At 43.1% G+C, this 23,368-nt stretch overlaps 1 protein-coding gene across 5 annotated transcripts in view; it reads right to left on the reverse strand.

Moving 5' to 3' along the window:
* Positions 1–23,368, reverse strand: part of megf11 (multiple EGF-like-domains 11) — a 302,641-nt gene that overhangs the window by 89,397 nt on the left and 189,876 nt on the right. The gene's annotated exons all lie outside the window — the stretch shown is intronic.

Raw genomic sequence — 23,368 nt, forward strand, 5'->3', positions numbered from 1 at the left:
TACATTAATATGACAACTTGTGACGGAGTTGTACAACAAAAGCCTCAGCACTCAAATGGAGCTTTCCCCATCTTGATTAGTTAATGACACTCATTTACTGATGACATTTATCTGCTGAACCACAAGAGTACTTTCATTTGGTAACACTGCATTAGTGGTATTGTGTATGAAAGATGTTTTCCTGTTCCTATTCAATATTTAAATAGTTTTACAGCTTCAGTGATCAGCAAAATAAAAATAAAGCAGAGTTGACAATTTTTAATGTAAAAAACATGTGATTCTTTTCCGCACAACTCTCTTTCAGTAAGTTTATATTAGAAAACAGAGGGTTGGTAATAAATGTCCATATATAAATGGAAACTATACGCTGCTCACAATTCACCACATTTTCTCTTTATGGTTAAGCAAATATAATAGAAAGATGAAGTGTGGCATCAGTCCACATTGAGAACTACCTACACAGGAGCAATGATTTACATTTTATGTGTTTGTGTAATGAAGGTGAACTCATTCACTGCTGGACTGCATCTGGAGCTCTCATTCACACCAATTCTATTTTTACAGGATACTGGGAGTCAAATAGGCTATTCTGCTTTCACCTTCTCACACATACACCCACTTGAATCCATCTAGCACCATTTTTCAGGCTCTATCCGCGCTACTGAAGCTGCAATATGGCACTGTCACATTTTTGGCTAGTGGTCCATAGTTGCTACATTGGCAAGAAACAAACTCGCCCATCTTTTATAGACACAAAATGCTGGAGTAACTCAGCGGGACAGGCAGCATGTCTGGAGAGAAGGAATGGGTGACGTTTCAGGTCGAGACCCTTCTTCAGAGGAAAAGTCACCCATTCCTTCTCTCCAAGGATGCTTTCCTGTCCCGCTGAGTTACTCCAGCATTTTGTGTCTATCTTCAGTTTAAATCAGCATCTGCAGTTCCTTCCTGCACATCCATCTTTTATGCAAGCTGTCCTTGATCTGTGGTCCCTCCTATGGTTTATTTATTTCTATGCTGTAATTCTCAATTTGAATGGCATATTAAATAAACTGCTTACTGTTACTTCTCAGCTTCCAAATTCCATTCATCATGTAGACCCACATCTCCACTTCCAGTCTACAAAACCTAATCTCATCCACTCCCTGCTCTCAATTGTCAATTGAGTCCACGCCAATCAGTGATCACCCTGTACACTAACACCATCCTACTCACAAGGAACAATTTTAAAATTTACCAAAGCCAATTAGCTTCCAAACCTGTACATCTTTGGAGTGTGGGAGGAAACCGGAGCACATAGAGAAAACCCACGCGGTGACAGGGAAAACGTGCAAGCTCCATATAGAGAGCACCAGTAATCAGGATCAAACCCGGGTCTCTGGTGCTGTAAGGAATCAACTCTACCACTGCGACACTGTGCCGCCCTCACATACAACATTGGCCCCACCACATAAGCCCAACCCCTCTCAGCCCATTCCTCCAATTTCCAGGCTTCTGTACTTCCCTGAACCTAGCCCTAATCTTTATCTTCTCTACACAAAATCCCCATGTTTCCCCTCAGCAATCTCTCCCTCGTCCAACTTTAACCCTATCCCTAATTTCTAACTCTCCTAACCTCAAATTCATTCTCTATCTAACCTTTCAAATATTTTGTTCAGATCTTTGCATTCAGTCACTCCTCAAACTTGTACTGCTGGTATTGAGTGGGGTCAAAAGGATTGAAGTTACTATTTATCATGGAGGTTGTCAGACTGAACATAAGTGGATGCAATGACCTCTGCTCACTTTCTGTTTGGAGAGTCTCCCTTCAGCTGACAGTGGGCATTTGGAGATGCAATTTAGATAAATAATAATGAACGAGTTACCAAAAATAAGTATTTTAGGCATTAAATGAAAATAAGTTTATCAATGGCTAACCAAAGGAATTAAAGATAGTATTACAATCAAAGAAAGAGGCTTATAAAATTCCAGAAACAGTAGGCCTAAGCAATAGGTGCATTTCAGAACTCGTTCAAAGATTAGAAAAAGAACAAAACAGAATACAAGAGTAGACTGGTGAAAAACAGATTAGGTACATTAAATGGAAATGACCAATAGGGAAATGTGTGGTACCCTTCAGAGACAGAATCGTGGATATGATATGGCAGATGCATTTAACAACTCTTTGACCATGGAAGAATGCCGCAAAGTTTGCTGGATATATGAGAGAATCTAGAGTCTAGTGGGAATGAGGAACTGACGGAACTAAGTAACAGTAAAAAAATAGCACTGGGAAAATTGGTGAGCTGATGAATCCCAAGGACCTGAAGATCTACATCTCAGTTTTGAAAGAAGTGTCTTTAGAGAAAGTGGATGTTCTGGGTATCATCTTTCAAAGTTCTGTAGATTCTGGATGGTTTCTGTGGTCTGGAGTGGAGCCAAATACTTAAGGAATAAAGAAGAGATAAAACAGGAGATAAAATAGGATAAAGCCTGTAAGCCTCTTGTCAGTGGCTGGAATCTATAATGATGGGCATGATAACAGAAGACCATAGAATAGAGAACAATGCAGCATAGGAACAGGCCCATCAGCCCATACTCTTTGTGCCAAATATTATTCCAAGTTAAACTAATCTCCTCTGCCTGTGTGTGAGCCATATCTCTTAATTCCCTGCATATCTACGTGCCTATCTAAAAGCCTCTTAAATGCCACTATCCTATCTGCTTCCACTACCCCCCCCCCCCCCCCCCCCCCTTCAATCCTTTGAGGGTAAACTTTTGGTTTCTTGGTTTAGATTTATTATTGTCCTGTGTTCCGAGGAATGGTGAAAAGCTTTGTTTTGTGATCCAAACATATCAGATAATACTTTTCTTAAATACAATCAAGTTAAATTCAAGCACAATGGGTCCAATGGAGGAAATTTGTTCTTTGAATTGTGTTCATTCATAACCTAGATCAACAGATATCCAGGCATAATTGGGATTTCTGGGGATAGCACTGTTGGAAGATCAGCCATGACCTTGATAAATGGCAGTACAGGCTGAAAGGGCTGAGTAGCAAATTCCTGCTCCTGTTACCGTACATTTTCTATGTACTACTGTGACAGGTAATGTCCTTCTGATTTGTTGAAGGGTGGTAGGCAATGAAAGGATAGCCACACTGTCCTAAATTAATGATGACATAATCTTAGAATAGTCACAATCTGCATTTTGGGCACTTTGATCAGCACATTGCTTAAAGCCTCATTAGGAAAACTAGCCACCTTTTTCTGGCATGGCAAGATTGGACTTGAAGGAAATGATTACAATATTTAACAATTTACATCCAGGTCTGAATGCAGTAGGCAGTTAGTCTGGTTATGAGGACAAATTATTTAAGTGCAATTTAACTAATTATAATAAAACAGAGCGGCACGGTGGGAAGTAGAGTTGCTGCCTTACAGCGCCGGAGATCCAGGTTCGATCCTGACTACGGGCGCTGTCTGAACGCAGTTTGTACGTTCTCCCCGTGACCGTGTGGGTTTTCTCCGAGATCTTTGGTTTCCTTCTAAAGAGGTACAGGTTAATTGGCTTAGTATAAATGTAAATTATCCCCAGTGTGTGTACAATAGTGTGAATGTGCGGGGATCGCTGGTCGGTGCGGACGATGGGCCAGAGCCTGTTTCTGTGCTATATCTCTAAATTAAACTAAACTAAATTGTGAAATAGATAATCAAGGACAGAATCACAAAATAATAATGTCACAATAAAAATGTAAAGCAATGCACTTTTCTCACAGTGGGCTTTCTGCAAATAGTTAATCACTTACTCCTCTTCCAGTGATTAAACACTGAGGACTGGATTATGTAACAGCTTAGCAGAAGACCTTTCACCATCAGTAAGGTGGGTTTAAATCTTACCACTCAGGCAAATAGAATGCATGTCTCCCTATTCTCTCCCTCCATCTGCTGATGCGGACCCAATCTCAGTCATATCCCATTGAGCACAGTACCAATTTTCACATAATGTGGCAGTGCATTTTGAAATTTCTCACAAAAGTATATCAGAAATCGATTTACCATTCATTCAAGCTATTTTATACTGTTCTTTATATTTGCTGAAAACGGTAGATGCCAAAATTTAAAGATTTTCTTCCATCTCTTAGAACTGTCATTGATAAGCACACAAATATTCAAAGTTCGAAATTGAGAAAGAAGTCCCCTACATGTTCGAATTGTAAAAAGGTTATGAGGGAAAGTAAACTAAAAAGTTTGGCTTTTATTGTCTCTGATGTTTTCCCAGTTAATGTAACTTCAATGGCAATATATTTCTCATTATATCTCTGGGGGCAGATTTTGTTTCTTTCTACCAGTATCACTCTTGTAGCAGTGTACCAGACAAGACGAGAAGAATATCAATAACTTTTCGGTAAATCAAACATTATAAATGGAAGAAGCCCACAATCTCTCCCATACAAAGATGAAAATGATTGATTTGATATATATGCATATGCATAGTTAAGTTAACTTAATTGAATACTCCTCAGCAACCTCAGGTTATGTGCAATTGAAAAATTTCCATTCTTCTTCGTTAATTTCTAGTTTTTAATTTTGATTTTTTTAAAACAATCACTCCCATAAACATGAACACATGAAAAAAATAAAGCTCCTTTTGTAAATTTAAGATTTATTCCACTGTCCTTTTTCTTCCGGAAAGGATGGCATAATATTTAACCTCTGATCAATAAAATGCTACCACTAATCATGTGGTATGTAGGAGCCCCTGATTTGTGCCGAAGTACAATCTTGTCAGACCCTTATAATTTTCCTTCCTATGTTTGAAAAGGTCACAGAGAACACAATGTAGAATCAAACCTTGATGTTTCCATCCATAGAGTCTTAACTCTAGCAACAGACTCACTGAAATTATCCATAAAATAAGTTAAATGACTTCACTGAGGTCTATTGTTCCTGATAACTAAGTACATCAATAGGGGATGTTTGTGTAAAGGCCAATAGGAGCAGATGGACTAGTTTTACATAGATTAAAAAATGGAGATGCATGGAAATCCGAAGCAAAACAGAAAATATTGGAAAGATCTGCAGGTCAGAATGCATCTGTGGAAAGAGAAACAGTAGGCAGTGTTTAGTTTAGTGTAATAATAGCACGGAAACAGGCTCTTCAGCCCACCGAGTCGACCAGCGATCACCCAATGCACCAGCACTATTCTACACACTTTAAGAGCCAATTTACAATTGCACCAAGCCAATTAACCTACGTCTTTGGAGTGTGGGAGGAAACTAGAGCACCTGGGGAAAACCCACGCAGGTTATTGGGAAAACATACAAACTCTGTACAGATAGCATCCGTTGTCAGGATCGAAACCAGGTCTCTGGTGCTGTAAGGCAGCAACTCTATCGCTGCGCCACTATGCTATCCACCGATGGTTTTTTTCCTCACTGTTCCCCACCATTCTCAGGTATTTTTTTTCTCATTCAAAAACTGACTCAAGAAGAAAGATTTTTGCTTGCTTAGCAACTTGTTAATGGGCAATCAGAAGAAATTTATCAAGGATTATGTTGGATACAGTAAGAGAGTCTCAATCCTATTGATTTGATATCATAATCTTGAAAAGAAAAATGTAATTAGAACATTGTTGATATAAATGTACATTTTCTCTTGTAATTGAAGGCATTTTTATCATTTGAACTATTAATCAAGGGGACATTGTTCATTTTGATGAGTAATAACTCAACAATAGTCTTAGAAATGGTTCTATTTTACAGGTTAGTTTTTAAAGTTTTCAACTCAAATCTGTGAAAATATAAAAGGTCCAATAATGCAATATTCCCAATTTAGAAAATCCAATATCGTTCTTAAAATGGCATGAGTGCGTAAATCAATGTGATGACAGTATTAATATGGAGAATATGCTTCGTAATTCTTTTACCAATGCCGCAGGCTAATGAAAATGCTGAAAGTAGCAATTTTGGTTTAATATTAACTAATAGCTGACACATTTTCTTTTTTTTGTTTAAAAACCTGTTTTACCATTTACTGAATGCACTTTTGACATATGACAGACTTTCAGTCCGTGTCCCACCACTTCTGGACTTATACTCATAACAGGTCCACACTAATGGAATATAAAGCTCCATATCTAATGGTTGTAAGAGTCTGCATTAAAGTGAATTAATCACAGGTTTTGCTTAGTTTCTACTGTGCTTCAGTATGTGCCTTTAAAGAAACACTAACCAGCAAAGGCCACAAATTGGTCAGTATCAAAAATGGAATCATGGCTCATTGGCTCTGAGTCACTCTAGTATTGAATGACCTGGCCTGGCTCCGGAAAAGAGAAGTTTAGCTTTGATTTGGGAAGATAAATTTTGATGCATTGGCCCGGTTCCTGTTGTGCTATCAAGGAATACTCCTCAAGGAATACTCCTGCTGCTCCTGCCTATGAAAATAAATGAAAGGTCCATTCTGGCTAGAACAGCAGTCTGAGCAGTCAGCTTTTTGCCATGAACCGAATGAGCAAACACACTTTGACTGAAGGTACAAGCAGTAGGAGTGTTCTACAGGGGGAAAAACATGAGCGAGAAAATAGAGATGAAGTGTCCTTGTCAGCATCTGTACGGTTACAAATTAAAGTGAAGGAAATGTGCATGAAAATTAACAATAAGGCTTTAAATACAGAATATTATGATACAAAAGATTAAGAAGGGAAACAGTCATAATTTGGTGGGAGTTGGTAAAATTTTCTGTGGGAGTATCAAGTGGGTGGGCAATACAGAAGAAGTTTGGATATGATCGGATCAAAGTGGTAACAGAAATATTGGTATATTTCCTATATCACACCGAATTTCCATCACATTTCAGTATATGTTGACTCAACTGTAGCAAACCTACATATTCTGACACATATTCTGTAAAGCAGCAAAACCAGGGTATTCCATTCTGCACTCCTATTTACTTCTCTTCTGTCGAATCTGTTTTAATAATGCCGCTTTCCATATCATACTTCCAATCTGTTTTCATTTCCCTTCGACCAACGATTTGCCTCCACCATTAGTTGAAAGACCTTGATCCATCCCATTTTCTTAAGATGGCACCGGAAAGAGGCGACGTTTTGCTGTCAACTACAGATCACTTGTAGACTCACATTTTATCCTTTTAAAACTGAAATCTCCAACCAGAACTACAGCGATAGGAAATAGCTTTTAAGCCAATTAATCCATCGTATCTCATGCTGCTGCCCATTGATTGTTTGGCATTCAAACTAATCATTCCTTCCAAACTTGTCACCAAGCTCAGACCTGGGTCTCTATATCTCCCTTTGCAACTAAATCTTTGACTTCCTTATTGACAGACTTAAATCAGTAGGGAGTGATAACAACATCTCCTCCTCAATGCCCATAAACACAGGTGCACTTCAAAGCTGCGTGCTTAGTCCACGGCTCTACACTCTTTAGACCCATGACTGCATGGATTAGCACAGGTCCAATGCCATGTGTAAATCAAGAAATCAGTGTTCAGGAGAAAGTGGTGCCACAACAACAACCTCTTTCTCAATATCAACAAAACCCAAGGAACTAATCATTTTCTTCAGAAAACGATAATTCAGGAGACCATGTGCCAGTTTTCATGGTGTCAATGGTGGGGAGAGTTACCAAGTTGAAATTTCTGGCCAGTAATATCTAGGATGACCTGTCTTGAGCTCAGCATAATGATGCAATCACAAAGAAGGTGCGCCGACACCTCTATTTCTCGCTACAGATGTTGCCTGGCCAGTTTATACTCCAGCATCTACATTATTTAACTTTTGGATTCTTGTATCTCATTCTACTAGACTTTTAGTTTCATTCGCCATCCCACACATACTTTGTCTTTGGCCTCTTACTCTGTTCAAATCAAAGAACAACATCTTATCTTCTGACCCGCAGAGTACAAATTTCAGGGCTCAACAATAATTAGATTTCAATGATTTTAGAAGACTGGCCATCTAGCTATCTTACAATTCCAACATTCAGTTTTTTTCTTCTCTCATCTGGTTTTTCAGATTCCATTTGTTTGTTCTTATTTACGCTCCCTTCAGTAATAACTTCAATGGGCGGCACGGTGGCGTAGTGGTAGAGTTGCTGTCTTATGGCACTTGCAGTGCCGGAGACCCGGATTCGATCCCAACTATGGGTGCTGTCTGTATGGAGCTGTACATTCACCCCGTGACCACGTGGGCTTTCTCCGAGATCTTCGGTTTCCTTCCACACTCCAAAGACGTACAGTTTTGTTGGTTAATATAAGAAAATAACTGCAGATGCTGGTACAAATCGATTTATTCACAAAATGCTGGAGTAACTCAGCAGGTCAGGCAGCATCTTGGGAGAGAAGGAATGGGTGACGTTTCGGGTCGAGACCCTTCTTCAGACTGATGTCGGGGGTGGGACAAAGGAAGGACATAGGTGGAGACAGGAAGATAGAGGGAGATCTGGGAAGGAGGAGGGGAAGGGAGGGACAGAGGAGCTATCTGAAGTTGGAGAAGTCGACGTTCATACCACCGGGCCGCAAACTGCCCAGGCGAAATATGAGGTGCTGCTCCTCCAATTTCCGGCGGGCCTCACTATGGCACTGGAGGAGGCCCATGACAGAGAGGTCAGACTGGGAATGGGAGGGGGAGTTGAAGTGCTGGGCCACCGGGAGATCAGTGGCGTTAATGCGGACCGAGCGCAGGTGTTCAGCGAAGCGATCGCCGAGCCTGCGCTTGGTTTCGCCGATATAGATGAGTTGACATCTAGAGCAGCGGATGCAATAGATGAGGTTGGAGGAGGTGCAGGTGAACCTCTGTCTCACCTGGAAAGAATGTTTGGGTCCTTTGATGGAGTTGAGGGGGGAGGTAAAGGGACAGGTGTTGCATCTCGTGCGGTTGCAAGGGAAAGTGCCCGGGGTTAGGGTGGTTTGGGTAGGAAGGGACGAGTGGACCAGGGAGTTGCGGAGGGAACGGTCTCTGCGGAATGCAGAGAGGGGAGGGGATGGGAAGATATGGCCAGTGGTGGGGTCCTGTTGTAGGTGACGGAAATGTTGGTGGATGATATGTTGGATCCGCTGGCTGGTGGGGTGGAAGGTGAGAACGAGGGGGATCCTGTCCTTGTTGCGAGTGGGGGGATGGGGAGCAAGAGCAGAGCTGCGGGATGTAGAAGAGACCCTAGTGAGAGCCTCATCTATAATGGAGGAGGGGAAGCCCCGTTTTCTGAAAAACGAGGACATCTCGGAAGCCCTAGTCTGAAACACCTCATCCCGGGCACAGATGCGGCGTAGACGGAGGAATTGGGAGTAGGGGATAGACTTTTTGCAGGGGACCGGGTGGGAAGAAGTGTAGTCCAGATAGCTGTGCGAGTCGGTGGGCTTGTAATAAATGTCCGTCACTAATTTTTCTCCTGTGATGGAGATGGTGAGGTCCAGAAACGGGAGGGAGATGTCAGAGATAGTCCAGGTATATTTAAGGGCAGGATGGAAATTGGAGGTGAAGTGTATAAAGTCAGTGAGTTCTGCATGGGTGCAAGAGGTAGCACCAATGCAGTCGTCGATGTAGCGGAGGTAGAGTTCGTGGATGGGGCCAGTGTACGTCTGGAACAGGGATTGTTCGACGTACCCGACAAAGAGGCAGGCGTAGCTAGGGCCCATGCGAGTGCCCATAGCTACGCCTCTGGTTTGGAGGAAGTGGGAGGAGTCAAAGGAGAAGTTGTTGAGGGTAAGTTGGTTAATTGGCTTGGGTTTGTATACTTGGTATAAGTGTACATTGTCACTTGGGTTAATGTGCGGGGATCTCTGGTCGGTGTGGACTCGCTGAGCCGAAGGGCCTGTTTCCTCACTGTATCTCTAAACTAAACTAAACTAAACTGAACTAAACAATAAGTACCACTGCAGGTGTCACTCAACCTCTCCACACCCCTATTCTATCATAGACCTCTTTTAGTTCTCGCCATCCTTCCCTCCTTTCTCTCATTCTGAAAAATTACTTCATTTCCAACTTTTCCAAATTCTGGTCAAAAGCTATGGAGCTGAAATGTTACCTCAGTTTCTCTCTCCACAGACTCTGCCTGGATGTTCTGTGATTCGACAGGATTGTAAATAGGATGACTGTAAATTACACTCACAAGACTGTAAGTTATGAGTCATTAACCTCCAACTAACCTGCTACAACAATGGCATGCACAAATTTTGGGAGCAGCTTCTGTTCTCCAAGGATTGGAAAAGGATTCAATCATCATCTAAACAGTTAAAATCTGGCACGTTCCATCTTGATCACTGCATAGAAAATTGCAAGGTGATAAACTTTGATTTTGGTGCCAAATCCACATGAGAGTATTTACTGGTTGCTTATGTCAACTCTATTCCATTTCAAACTTCAGTGCAACTAAAAAATGCAGAACTGGGTATAACTGGCAACCAATTCTGTTATTCTCACAGAATATCCCTTCATAATAAACCACCTGCCATCCGTTACAATCAATGAGCTTTCAAGAATAAGCAATGCATCAAACTTCAGTTATTTACATTGGATAACTCTAATATTAATCATTGATTGTTAAAGTAGGTAAGTCAGTAATAAGCTGAAGCAGAATTTCAGACCATTGCTGAATATACATCATGGACATGAAACAGTGTTTATGATTTGTCTCAAAAAAAGATAATGATGGGAGCACTTACCTTGGAAAGAGAAACAGTTAATGACTCAATCAATGATCCTTTGTACTGAGGAAATCGTAACTATGCGTCTTTCCAGAATGCTACCTGATCTGAATGTTTCAAGCATTTTCTGGGCTTTTTTTTCAGATTTCCAGCAACTGCAGTTTTCCCATTCCAATGGATCATCTAGTTAACTTTACAATCAACTCCTGCTCCTCTTTTGAGTATGCTGGTATAGCATCAGCATAGTTACAGAGCAGGTAAGTGAAGGAACATCTTGCTGTTCCATGCATCAACAGTGAGTGGATGTGAATACACTGCTTTATAAAGGCTATTGAAAATGTGTTCTCTAGTTGCTGACACAAATTAAACTCAACAGTTGGTGTAAGAAGGAACTGCAGATGCTGGTTTAAACCGAAGATAGACACAAAAAGCTGGAGTAACAATACAATACAATACAATACAATATATCTTTATTGTCATTGTACCCAGGGGTACAACGAGATTGGGAATGCGCCTCCCATACGATGCACTAATTTAGGTAATTTAGACAGCAGCAACCCAACGAAACGAACAGTTGTAACTCAGCGGGACAGGCCGTATCTCTGGAGAGAAGGAATGCGTGACGTTTCGCATCGAGACCCTTCTTCAGACTGGTTAGGGATAAGAGAAACGAGCGATATAGACGGTGATGTGGAGAGATAAAGAATAATGATTTAAAGATATGCAAAAAAGTAACGATGATAAAGGAAACAGGCCAATGTAAGCTGTTTGTATGGTGAAAATGAGAAGCTAGTGCACTTGGGTGGGGGAGGGATAGAGAGGGGGAATGCAGGGGCTACCAGAAGTGAGAGAAATGAAAATTCGTACCACTGCCTGTAAGCTGCCCAAGCGAAATGAGATGCTCCAACTTGTGTTTAGCCTCACTCTGACAATGGAGGAGACCGAGGACAAAAAGTGTAGGAATGGGAAGCAGAATTAAAGTATCCAGCAACTGGGAGATCAGGTTAGTTCATGCAGGCTGACTGAAGATGTTCCGCGAAACGATCGCCCAGTCTGCGTTTGGTCTTGCAGATGTATAAGAGTTCACATCTTGAACAACGGATACAGTAGATGAGGTTGGAGGAGGTGCAACTGAGCCTCTGCCTAATCTGAAAGGGCTGTCGAGGGAGGAGGTATAGCGACAGGTGTTGCATCTTCTGCAGTTGCAGGGGAAGGTACCTGGGCAGGGAGTGGTTTGGGTGGGAAGGGATGAGTTAACCAACGAGTTGCGGAGGGAACGGTCTCTGCAGACGGCGGAAAGGGGTGGAGATGGGAAAATGTGGCTAGTGGTGGGATCCCATTGGAGGTGGCGAAAATTTCGGAGGATTATGTGTTGTATGTGACGGCTGATGGGGTGGAAGGTAAGGACTAGGGGGACTCTGTCTGTTGCGACTAGGGGAGGGGGAGAAAGGGCGGAGCTGCAGGGTAACGAGGAGACACAAGTGAGGGACTCATTTATGATGGAATAGGGGAACCCCCAATCCCTAAAGAATGAAGACATCTCAGATGTTCTAGTATGGAACACCTCATCTAGGGCGCAGATGCGGCGTAGACAGAGGAATTGGGAGTAGGGGATAGAGTCTTTGAAGAAAGCAGGGTGGGAAGATGTGTGGTCAAGATAGTTGTGGGAGATAGTAGGTTTGTAATGGACGTCAGTCAATAGTCTATTTCTTGTGATGGAGACGGTGAGATCAAGAAAAGGGAGGGAGGTGTCGGAGATGGTCCAAGTAAATTTGAGTGCAGGATGAAAATTGGTAGTGAAGTTGACGCAGTCCATGAGTTCTGCACGTGTGCAGGAGGTAGCACCGATGCAGTCATCAATGTAACGGAGATAGAGTTCGGGGATGGGGCCTGAGTACGCCTGGAACAGGGATTGTTCAACGTACGCTACAAAGAGGCAGGCACAGCTGGGGCCCATGTGGGTGCCCATGGCTACGCCTTGGACTTGGAGGAAGTAGGAGGAGTCAAAGGAGAAGTTGTTGAGGGTGAGGACCAGCTCCGCTAGGCAGAGTAGAGTGTTAGTAGAGGGAAATTCGATGGTTCTTTAGACATCTACCCAAAGATGCCTTTATGAGATTTTCACTATAGTTTCATTAGAAACCACAAGCTTTGTTGAGCTTATACAGACTGGCTCTCCACAGCCATGGAAAGCAGTCAATATGGAGAGTTTCTATCCACAAGCAAATTGGCTCCCCTCCAGATACTGGGCATCCTCACCACCTCAATTTGACATGTCTCAATCTTTCCTTCCATTACTTCCCACTGGATGACATCACAAATATAATGGTCAACTCTTGTGTATCCTGCAAGAATGAGGGCTATGCGTGTTAGTGTTAACCGTAAACCTAACCCTAACCATAATCTGCCTTTCAGTGTCCAAGCTGTAGGTCTGTGTTTTGCAGTAATGCTAAAGTTGAGAATGAGGTAAGTCAATGTTCCACTAGGTCTGCTTTTTGTTGGAGACAGTTATGGCTTGAGGCATGTCTGGGACTGTTACAGTTGCTGGTAGACAGTATTTAAAGATAACCCTGACCTTTGACCAGATAACTGTGATCCTTTCGCCTCTTTGCAACATTGCAATTTGGTTCTTGCAATCTGATCCATGACAATAACTTTGATAACTTGGTCCTCCACAGTCTTTGCAAGGTATATTCTGAGGGCCTCCTGGAATGAATACTCCTGTCGAGAAAGAACTTAATTTCACTTTCTCCAGCAAAGTTTCCACTGAAGGGTTGCAAAACCATCCAGCCCTCTCTCCCCAAGCAATGCCATTTTTAAATGTGTCTCAGTTTTTAATCGTGCCACAGACTCTATGCAATATAGATCACTCATAAAGTTGAGTCCCCTAGTACGGCAATAAACCAGCAAAGCTGAAGCATTCACCACCAGATGCACAAAAAGTACCAAGTGTATGATCCACCTGGGCTTCATGCTGAGATCCCCACCACAACTGAGGCCAGGAATATCAAGAAACAGCTGGAAGCACTGAATACAGCAAATGGTATGGGACCAGACAACAGCCCAGCTGAAATACTGAAGACCTGTGTTCCAGAACTAGATGCATCTCCAGCCAAGCTACAACAGCACTGTTACAACACTGGCATCTTCCTACCATTGTGGAAAATTGCCCATTCCCTTCTTGCCATTGTGGAAAACTCACCAAATGTAGTACAAATCCAATCCAGCTAATTACCAACTAGTCAATCTATTCACAATAATCAGGAAATTCGGAATCTCTTGTTGACAGTATTATCAAGGGGCACTGACTCAACAACGTCCCACTCATTGTTGCCCAATTTGGGTTTTACCAAGATTACACTCCTCTTGATCTCAGCACAGCCTTCATACAAACACCAAACAGATTAATTCATACGATACGATAAAACTTTATTCAACCCCGGAGGGAAATTGGTCTGCCAACAGCCACAACACACAAGGTACATGAAAACTTGAAATTAAAAGTGAAAACAAAAAGAAAAAGACAAGCGACTGCTGGCTGGCTGCTGTGTGCACAGCGCCTTCACTGGAACAAATGAACAAACAAAAACAGACCTATCCCAAGGCAGAGGATTCTAAACTAGTGCCCCCCCACCCCACACCGGGACCCCTTTGTTCTCCCACCGTCCCTCACGGCGGTCCCCCCATGCTGGGTCCCCATTGTCTTCCCCATTCCCCCTCATGCTCATCGATCGCGAGGCCCCACCGCCGTCGAGGTTCCTGCCACCGCCATTGAGGCACCCGCTGCCGCCGCGGAGGCTCCCATCATCGCTACCACTGAGGCTCCTTCAACCCAGTCAGGCCTCGCCGCCCAGCTTCACCGCAGTCCCTGGGAAGCCTGTGGGGCGAGTTGGGCCTACCAAGGTACGTTCCAGTCGGTGGCGCGGTTGTTTGGTGGGTGAATCGGGCCCGCATGGCTCCCCGGGACACTCCCGCTGCATGCGAGGCTCTCCGGGACACTCCTGTCTCGCACACGGCTCCCCGGGACACTCATTCCAGAATTGAGGTGAGAGTGACTGCTATCTAGAGACCTGATTAAACTGAAGTCAATGAGTACCAAAAGGAAAATACTCCAGTAGTTGAAGTGCTATCCCCTGCACCCATGCAGAACTCACTGACTTCATTAACTTCATGACTAATTTCCGCCCTGCACTCAAATTCACTTGGACCATCTCCGACATCTCCCTACCATTTTTAGAACATCTATTACAAACCCACTGACTCCCATAGCTATCCAGACTACACTTCTTCCCACCCTGCATCTTGTAAAGACTCTATCCCCTACTCCCAATTCCTCTGTCTATGCTGCATCTGTGTCCAAGGTGAGGTGTTCCATACTAGATCATCAGAGATGTCCTCATTCTTTAGAGAACGGGGGTTCCCCTCTTCCATTATAGATGCTCTCACTTGGGTCTTCTCGATATCCAGCAACTCCGCTCTTGCTCCCCCTCCCCCCAGTCGTAACAAGGACAGTACCCCTTGTCCTCAACTTCCACCCCATCAGCCGTTGCATACAACACATAATCCTCCGATATTTTTGTCACCTCCAACGGGATCCCTCTACTGGCCACATCTTCCCATCTCCTCTCCTTTCTGCTTTCCACAGGACTGGTCCCTCCACAACTCCCTAGTCAACTCGTCTTTTCCCACCCAAACCACCTCCTCCCAGATACCTTCCCCTGCGACCGCAGGGGATGCAACACATGTCCTTATACCTCCCCCCCCTCCAAGTACCCTGACAGCCTTTCAGGTGAGGCAGAGGTTCACTTGCAAGTCCTCCAACCTCATCTATTGTATCCACTGTTCCAGGTGTGGGCTCCTGTATATCGGCGAGACCAAGCGATCATTTTGCTGAACACCTCTGCTCAGTCCGCCTAAACCTACCTGATCTCCCGGTTTCTCATCACTTTAACTCCCCCTCCCATTCCCACACTGACGTTTCTGCCCTGGGCCTCCTCCATTGCCAGAGGGAGGTACAGCGCAAATTAGAGGAACAGCACTTCATATTTCGCTTGGGTAGCTTACACCCCAGCACTATGAACATTCAGCTCTCTAACTTCAAGTAGCCCTTGCTTTCCCTCTCTCCCTCCCCACCCCCTTCCCAGTTCTCCAACTAGTCTTACTGTCTCCAATTACATTTTATCTCAGTACCACCAACTCCCCTGGCATCAGTCTGAAGAAGCGTCTTGACCCGAAACGTCGCCCATTCCTTCTCTCCAGAGATGCTGCCTGTTACTCCAGCATTTTCTGTCTATCAAAGGAAGATTTATTTGGTTATTGGAGGTCAATCATCCCAGTCCCAGAACATCACTGCAGGAGTTCCTGAGGATTGTTGAGACCCAACCAGCTACGGCTCCTTCATCAACAACCTTCTTTCCATTACAAAGTCAGAAGTAGGGATATTCACTGAGCCCATGCCTCAATTCAGCAAGACCAGGACAAGATTCAGGCATGGCTGATGAATGGTAAGTAACATTTGTGCCACAGTGCCAGGCATGACCATTTCCAACAAGAGAAAATCTAACCACCTACTCTTGATATTTAATTACATTGTTATTTCCCAGTAATTTTATCATCTATATCCTGGTGGTTACCACTGACCAGAGCTAAACTGAACCAGCCATATAAATACCATGGCTACAAGAGCAGGTCAGAGGCCAGGTATCCAGCACAAGTGACTCACCGGACTCCATATTTCCACCATCTACAAATCATAAGTCAGGAGTGATGGAATGCTCTGCTTTGGCCTGATTGAATGCGGCTCCATAATCTCAAAAAGAGTTTTCAGAACAATGCAATATTTAATTGACACCCCACCAATCACCTTAAACATTCATTCCCATCACCACCAGCACACATGGCTGTAGTATTTAACATCTGAAAATGCACTGCAGTTAAAGACCTAGGCTATTTCAAAAGCATATCCCATCCCTCGACCTCTATAACGATGGACAAGGGCAGTAGGTACATGACAACTGCAGGTTTGTCTCTGAGTTGTACAGTATCCTGACTTTGAAATATGTCACTAGAACTTCATTGTCACCGGGCTTAAGTCCTAGAACTCCATGTCCACAAGCGCTGTGGGAGCATTTTCACCAGAAGGACTGCAGCAGTACATTCTCAAGGATAATTGGGGTTAGGCAATAAACACTGGCCTTGCCAGCAACACCTATAATCTTGTGTAGAATTAAAAACCACAGATTAAACATGCATCACAACCTCTGTACCCTTTTTCAGAGGCAAGGCAATGTTATCTTTTAGAGGCCACAGGACTTGCTATCAGGACCAACATTTACTCGCATCTCTGTGCCATACGAAAATGGTCGTAAAACACTTCTAGATACCTTGTGTAGCATGCTGTTGTATGGCGAGTTCCAGGATTTAGACACATTGACAGGATACCATAAATTTTAGAATGGCATGTGACTTTAAGGGGAGCCTGCAGTAAGACATGTTCCTATGCAATACAATCCTTGCCCATCTTGGTGGTACCAGTTACAGGATTGGATGGTGCTGCATATTTTAGGTGAGTCACTACAATCCATTTTGTGGACAGCAGGCACCCCTGCCAATGTGAGGGAGGGAGAGAGAAAACGGGTAATTATAGACCAGTTAGTCTGACATCAGTGGTGGGGAAGATGCTGGAGTCAATTATAAAAGACGAAATTGCTGAGCATTTGAATAGCAGTAACGGGATCATTCCGAGTCAGCATGGATTTACGAAGGGGAAATCATGCTTGACAAATCTACTGGAATTTTTTGAGGATGTAACTAGGAAAATTGACAAGGGAGAGTCAGTGGATGTGGTGTACCTCGACTTTCAGAAAGCCTTCGACAAGGTCCCACATAGGAGATTAGTGGGCAAAATTAGGGCACATGGTATTGGGGGTAGGGTACTGACATGGATAGAAAATTGGTTGACAGACAGAAAGCAAAGAGTGGGGATAAATGGGTCCCTTTCGGAATGGCAGGCAGTGACCAGTGGGGTACCGCAAGGTTCGGTGCTGGGACCCCAGCTATTTACGATATATATTAATGACTTAGACGAAGGGATTAAAAGTACCATTAGCAAATTTGCAGATGATACTAAGTTGGGGGGTAGTGTGAATTGTGAGGAAGATGCAATAAGGCTGCAGGGTGACTTGGACAGGTTGTGTGAGTGGGCGGATACATGGCAGATGCAGTAATGTAGATAAGTGTGAGGTTATTCACTTTGGAAGTAAGAATAGAAAGGCAGATTATTATCTGAATGGTGTCAAGTTAGGAGGAGGGGGAGTTCAACGAGATCTGGGTGTCCTAGTGCATCAGTCAATGAAAGGAAGCATGCAGGTACAGCAGGCAGTGAAGAAAGCCAATGGAATGTTGGCCTTCGTAACAAGAGGAGTTGAGTATAGGAGCAAAGAGGTCCTTCTACAGTTGTACCGGGCCCTGGTGAGACCGCACCTGGAGTACTGTGTGCAGTTTTGGTCTCCAAATTTGAGGAAGGATATTCTTGCTATGGAGGGCGTGCAGCGTAGGTTCACTAGGTTAATTCCCGGAATGGCGGGACTGTCGTATGTTGAAAGGCTGGAGCGATTGGGCTTGTATACACTGGAATTTAGAAGGATGAGGGGGGATCTTATTGAAACATATAAGATAATTAGGGGATTGGACACATTAGAGGCAGATAACATGTTCCCAATGTTGGGGGAGTCCAGAACAAGGGGCCACAGTTTAAGAATAAGGGGTAGGCCATTTAGAACGGAGATGAGGAAGAACTTTTTCAGTCAGAGGGTGGTGAAGGTGTGGAATTCTCTGCCTCAGAAGGCAGTGGAGGCCAGTTCGTTGGATGCTTTCAAGAGAGAGCTGGATAGAGCTCTTAAGGATAGCGGAGTGAGGGGGTATGGGGAGAAGGCAGGAACGGGGTACTGATTGAGAGTGATCAGCCATGATCGCATTGAATGGCGGTGCTGGCTCGAAGGGCTGAATGGCCTACTCCTGCACCTATTGTCTATTGTCTATTGTCTATTGAATGGTGAGAATAAATATTTGGGGTGGTGGATGGGGTGGCAATCAAGTGGAACTGAATGTCCAAGATGGTGTGAAGCTTAGTCAGTGATGCAAGTAGGGATGAATTCATGCAAGTGGGAAATATTCAGTCATGATTTTAGAACAGAGACAATACAGCACGAGAACAGCCCCTTCAGCCCACAATATCTGTGATGAAATTGATGCCGTCAACTCTTATCTCCTAGCACATAATACATATACCCCCATTCCCCGCATATCCATGTGCCTATTCAAAAGTCTCTGAAATGCCGCTTTCATATCTGCCTCCACCACCACCCCCAGCAGTGCATTATAGGCACTCACCACACTCTGCGTAAAACATTTCCCTGCACATCTCCATCAAACTTTGCCCTTTTCACCTCAAAGCTATGCCCCCTAGTGTTTAATATTTCCATCCTGGGAAAAAGGTTTCGTCTATCCTATCAATGCCTCATAATTTTATATACTTCTGTCAGGTCTCCCCTCAACCCATGGCGTTCCAGGGAAAACAATACAACTCTGTCTAATCTCTCCCTGTAACTAATACTCCCCTAATCCATGCATCATTCTAGTAAACCTCATCTACACCCTCTGCGAAACCTCCACATCCTTCTTGTAATGGGGCAACCAGAACCGCACACCATATTCTTAATGCCATCTATATACTAAAACTCTTGTTTGTTTGTTTGTTTGTTCCTGAACTACAGCCAAAATAGTACACTATAGTGCGACAATTTTAGGCCCACCTTACTCACCATCATCCCTTTGGTGCTAATGGAAGAAGTTTAATTGAAATCGGTGTTATATTTTTAGTTATTCACATTTTAAAGTTTAAATCTATCTCCTAGGGAGGGAGGGGGGAGAGAGGTGGAGGGTGGGGGGGAGGGAGGGGGAGAGGGAGGGGGAGGAGGGAGTATAAGGGGATGGAGTGGGGGGAGAGGAAGGGGGGAGGCGGAGGGGAGGGGGAGGGGAGGAGGGGGGGGAGGGGGGAGGGAGGAAGGGGGATGGGGGAGGAGGGATAGGGGGGAGGAGAAGGTGCTGCACCAATGCTGGGGAGGTTTGGGCCCAACGGGTCCACTTGGTCTAGTAGTACTATAAAGCTGCGTCATGACTTCTAGACTCTCATACTCAGTGCCCACACCAAAGACGGCTAGCATATCATACACCTTCTTTCCCACTCTATCTACTTGTGTTGCCACTTTCAGGAAATTGTAGATTGGACCCCAAGATCCCTCTGTACATCAATTATGTTAAGAGTTTTGCCATTAATTATATATGTCCCTTTACATTTGACCTCCCAATGTGCAAAATCTCACACTTGCTCGGATTAAGCTCCATCTGCCATGTCTCCATCCATTTCTGTAGTTGAGCTATATCCTGCTGTATAATCTGACAGCCTTCCTCACAGTCCATGACCGTAGCAATCTTGGTGTCATCTGAAAACTTACTAACCAACCATCTAAGTTTACATCCAAGTCATTTATATATATCACAACCATCAGAGGTCCCAGCACAGATCCCTCTGGAACCTCAATGGTCCCAGCCATATCTTCAGCCTTAATGTCCTTCCACTACAACATTCTGTCTTCTATTAGTAAGTCAGTTCTGAATCCATATAACCAAGTCATTGCTAAACCTGTGCATCTTAATCTTCTTCTTCTTTTTCTTCTTCTTCTTCTTGCGTTTGAGGCAGCAGAAGTTATGTAATGCCCTTCAGGCGCTGTAGCCAGTGCAATGTGCTGTTGTCGAGGGCCGTGAGGTCTACCCCTCCACCAGGGGGACGGAGGACAGCGCAGTCGAAAATGAATGCTGCTCTGTTTGCTGGTCTGCTCCAAACATGCAGGCTGCTGATGAACACAACCCCCCAACGATGCATGTTGGCATTGAACCGGCTGACCCCTGTGCGGAGCCGGTTCAGGGCGACCCACTCTTTGCGGGGCATGTCCGAGCCGGGTGGGGCTGTGTTGTTCGGTGCGACAGTGAATTGAGGAGATCGCGATGTCTGTCCCCAGCTGGTTCTCCATGCTCCTAGTATATTGAAACTGGAGCCACAGAGGGTCGCTGCATGACGGGAGAAAGGGCGACGAGATGACAGGCGTTGAGGTCCCAGTTGCTGTGAATCCTAGGCGAGGTGGTGCAAAGGATGTTTGGATTCACAGCTACGCCCAGGATTCACAGCAACTGGGATCTCGTCGCCCTTTCTCCCATTATGCAGCGACACTCTGTTTCATCATCTTAATCTCCGGTTTCATCGTCTTAATCTTCTGAATCAGCCTTCCGTGGGGGGCTTTATCAAATGTCTTACTAAATTCCAATCTTGATTTGTACCTCGTAGACAGTAGAAAGGCTTTGAGATGTCAATAAGTGAGTTGCACGCTGCAGGATACCCTGCCTCAACTTGCTGTTGCAACCATCGTAAAATGTTGAGGTTCTAAGTATTCCAAAATGTCAATACACTGTTAAAAGTACTTACCTTGCCTCTCTTATCATGCTTTAACCTGCGTGAGACTCAAGAGGGATAAAAACAAAACGTTCTGAAACTGCCACTTTAAAATAGGTCTGTAAACCTTTATCCAGGAATGATGCAAATATTTTAAAAATGTCTACTTGTGCGTCGTTTCTGTCACAGTCAACAATGGGGACTGCAGAGACAATGTCGAAGAAATTAAAACACAGTTCACTGACATGCAATTTGTGTTGATTGATTTCCTATTTTTAATTAATAATTCTAATTATACAGCAAATTTAGCCAAAAGCTCAAGGTGGATCAATCGCACGGCATCGATCGAGGCAACACCATTATCTCTGCATACCTGAAGTTATTGATTTTCTGCTGAGCATATTAGAAAACAGAACCAACTTGTCCCAATCGCCTGCCAGCAGTGCAGATTAAGCCAGAACCAGTCATTCCCACATAGTGCCTGACCTTAGAAATTAAACAAAGAAAACTGCACCCTTTCAGAAAAATGCCTGCGTTTGTCAGACGAGAATCTTTCTTCTTACGAGCCTTTAGTCGTTTTAATAGCCCATTTTAATAGTAATGTCAACATCCAAATACTGATTATTCTTTCTATTGTTCAGAGAAATACTAGCTGTTCGTTAAATCTTCCACAATATAAAAAGCATATACAAATTTTTCTATCATTTAACCTGCCAACATCAGATGTCTGGTAAAACAATTATCTGTAATAATACATAGTTGACTAGTTGGAATAACAACCCACAATAATGACATTAATTTAGTTTTCACAACATCATCTTCAAAAATATTCCAATATAAAAAAATTATTGCATACCTTTTATTTCAATTTTTTTTTTGGTTTGATGAAAGGTGTGTGCTAACCATAATTTCTATAATTATTTAATTAATGGAAATTGATGGTTACTCTGAAGCATTCTTATGGAAGATCTCACCATCATTTGCAGAACCCAACATTGGATTCATCTTTACTGTGTCTTGCAGTAGGTTTTTTCTCCATCAGTAATATAAGTTCAAAGCCTGTATCCCATTGATATGACCACAGGCAAGAATAACCTCAATGATCTTGGCAGACCTTGATTCTGTGTCGAGGTCATTCAGTGTATCGGCTCTATATCACCGCTTGAAAATAAATGCTTATAAATTTCCAAATAACAATGTTTACATTGTTACTATGAAAATTAATGTTGTTGCTTTAATTCATCTAAATGGTTTAAATACATTGAACTGTATAACTTCAATTGTGAATACAGCCTGTAATCAGCAAATGTATTCACAAAATCCATGCTCTAGTAACTGTATTTCATTACTCGGTCTTCTGCGTGCTGAACTGCACCACACAGCTGGGAATTGATAAGGAAAACGAAGCCATATTTTTTCTGTCAAGAATTCATTTTTCTCAATTACTACAATTGGTGTATAATTATCATAGTTTCAGAATAACCTAGGGTTTCCCAGTAAGTCTGAATGAGATTAACTCCATTGTTCTTAGAATATGGTCAAATGATATCCTCTCATTTCCTGACACATTTTAAAGGTAATTTTCTATTCTTATTTTCGTTTAAATATCACTGGGAAAGATGTTAAAGCTGGGTGCACCATAATCAATCTGACTCCTCTCAAGTCAGTTCGCAGAAGAACAAAGGTTACTCTGTTTTTTCTTTTCTTTTCATCTTTGACACAAATTCATTGCTTTCTAGTGTGAAATAGGAGTTACACTGTCAGCCACCTACTGTCCCACTGACTGAAGTCCATGAAACTAAATATCATGTGGCAAATATAACAGGCAGCCAAATGGCTGTTTGGCATGAGCAACCATGGATTTATATGCGATCTCCATTTCCTATTTTCCCTGTGCCAATCCCCACTGCCTCAGGATTAAGAACAGCAAGATACTGTGCATGAAATCTTGGTTTGATATTGCCCATCTTTACAACTCACTGCACTGGATACTCAAAGTAGTCAATGTCAGATTACCCCATAAACACCACAGAATATTTTCTGTCTTATGTACAAAGCAAATAAAATAAACAAATATTTTTGGTAATAGAAGATGACCAAGAAAACCTAGAAATTATGTAGGATGGTAGGTTTAAAGTAAATGAGAAGCTCAAAGAATATATTATTGTAAGCAATAGTATTGCAGAATTTAATGGAACTGGAAAGTGAAAAATTCCCAGCAAT

This window comes from Rhinoraja longicauda, chromosome 33 (genome assembly GCF_053455715.1).
Source record: "Rhinoraja longicauda isolate Sanriku21f chromosome 33, sRhiLon1.1, whole genome shotgun sequence".
NCBI classification, from domain to species: domain Eukaryota; kingdom Metazoa; phylum Chordata; class Chondrichthyes; order Rajiformes; family Arhynchobatidae; genus Rhinoraja; species Rhinoraja longicauda.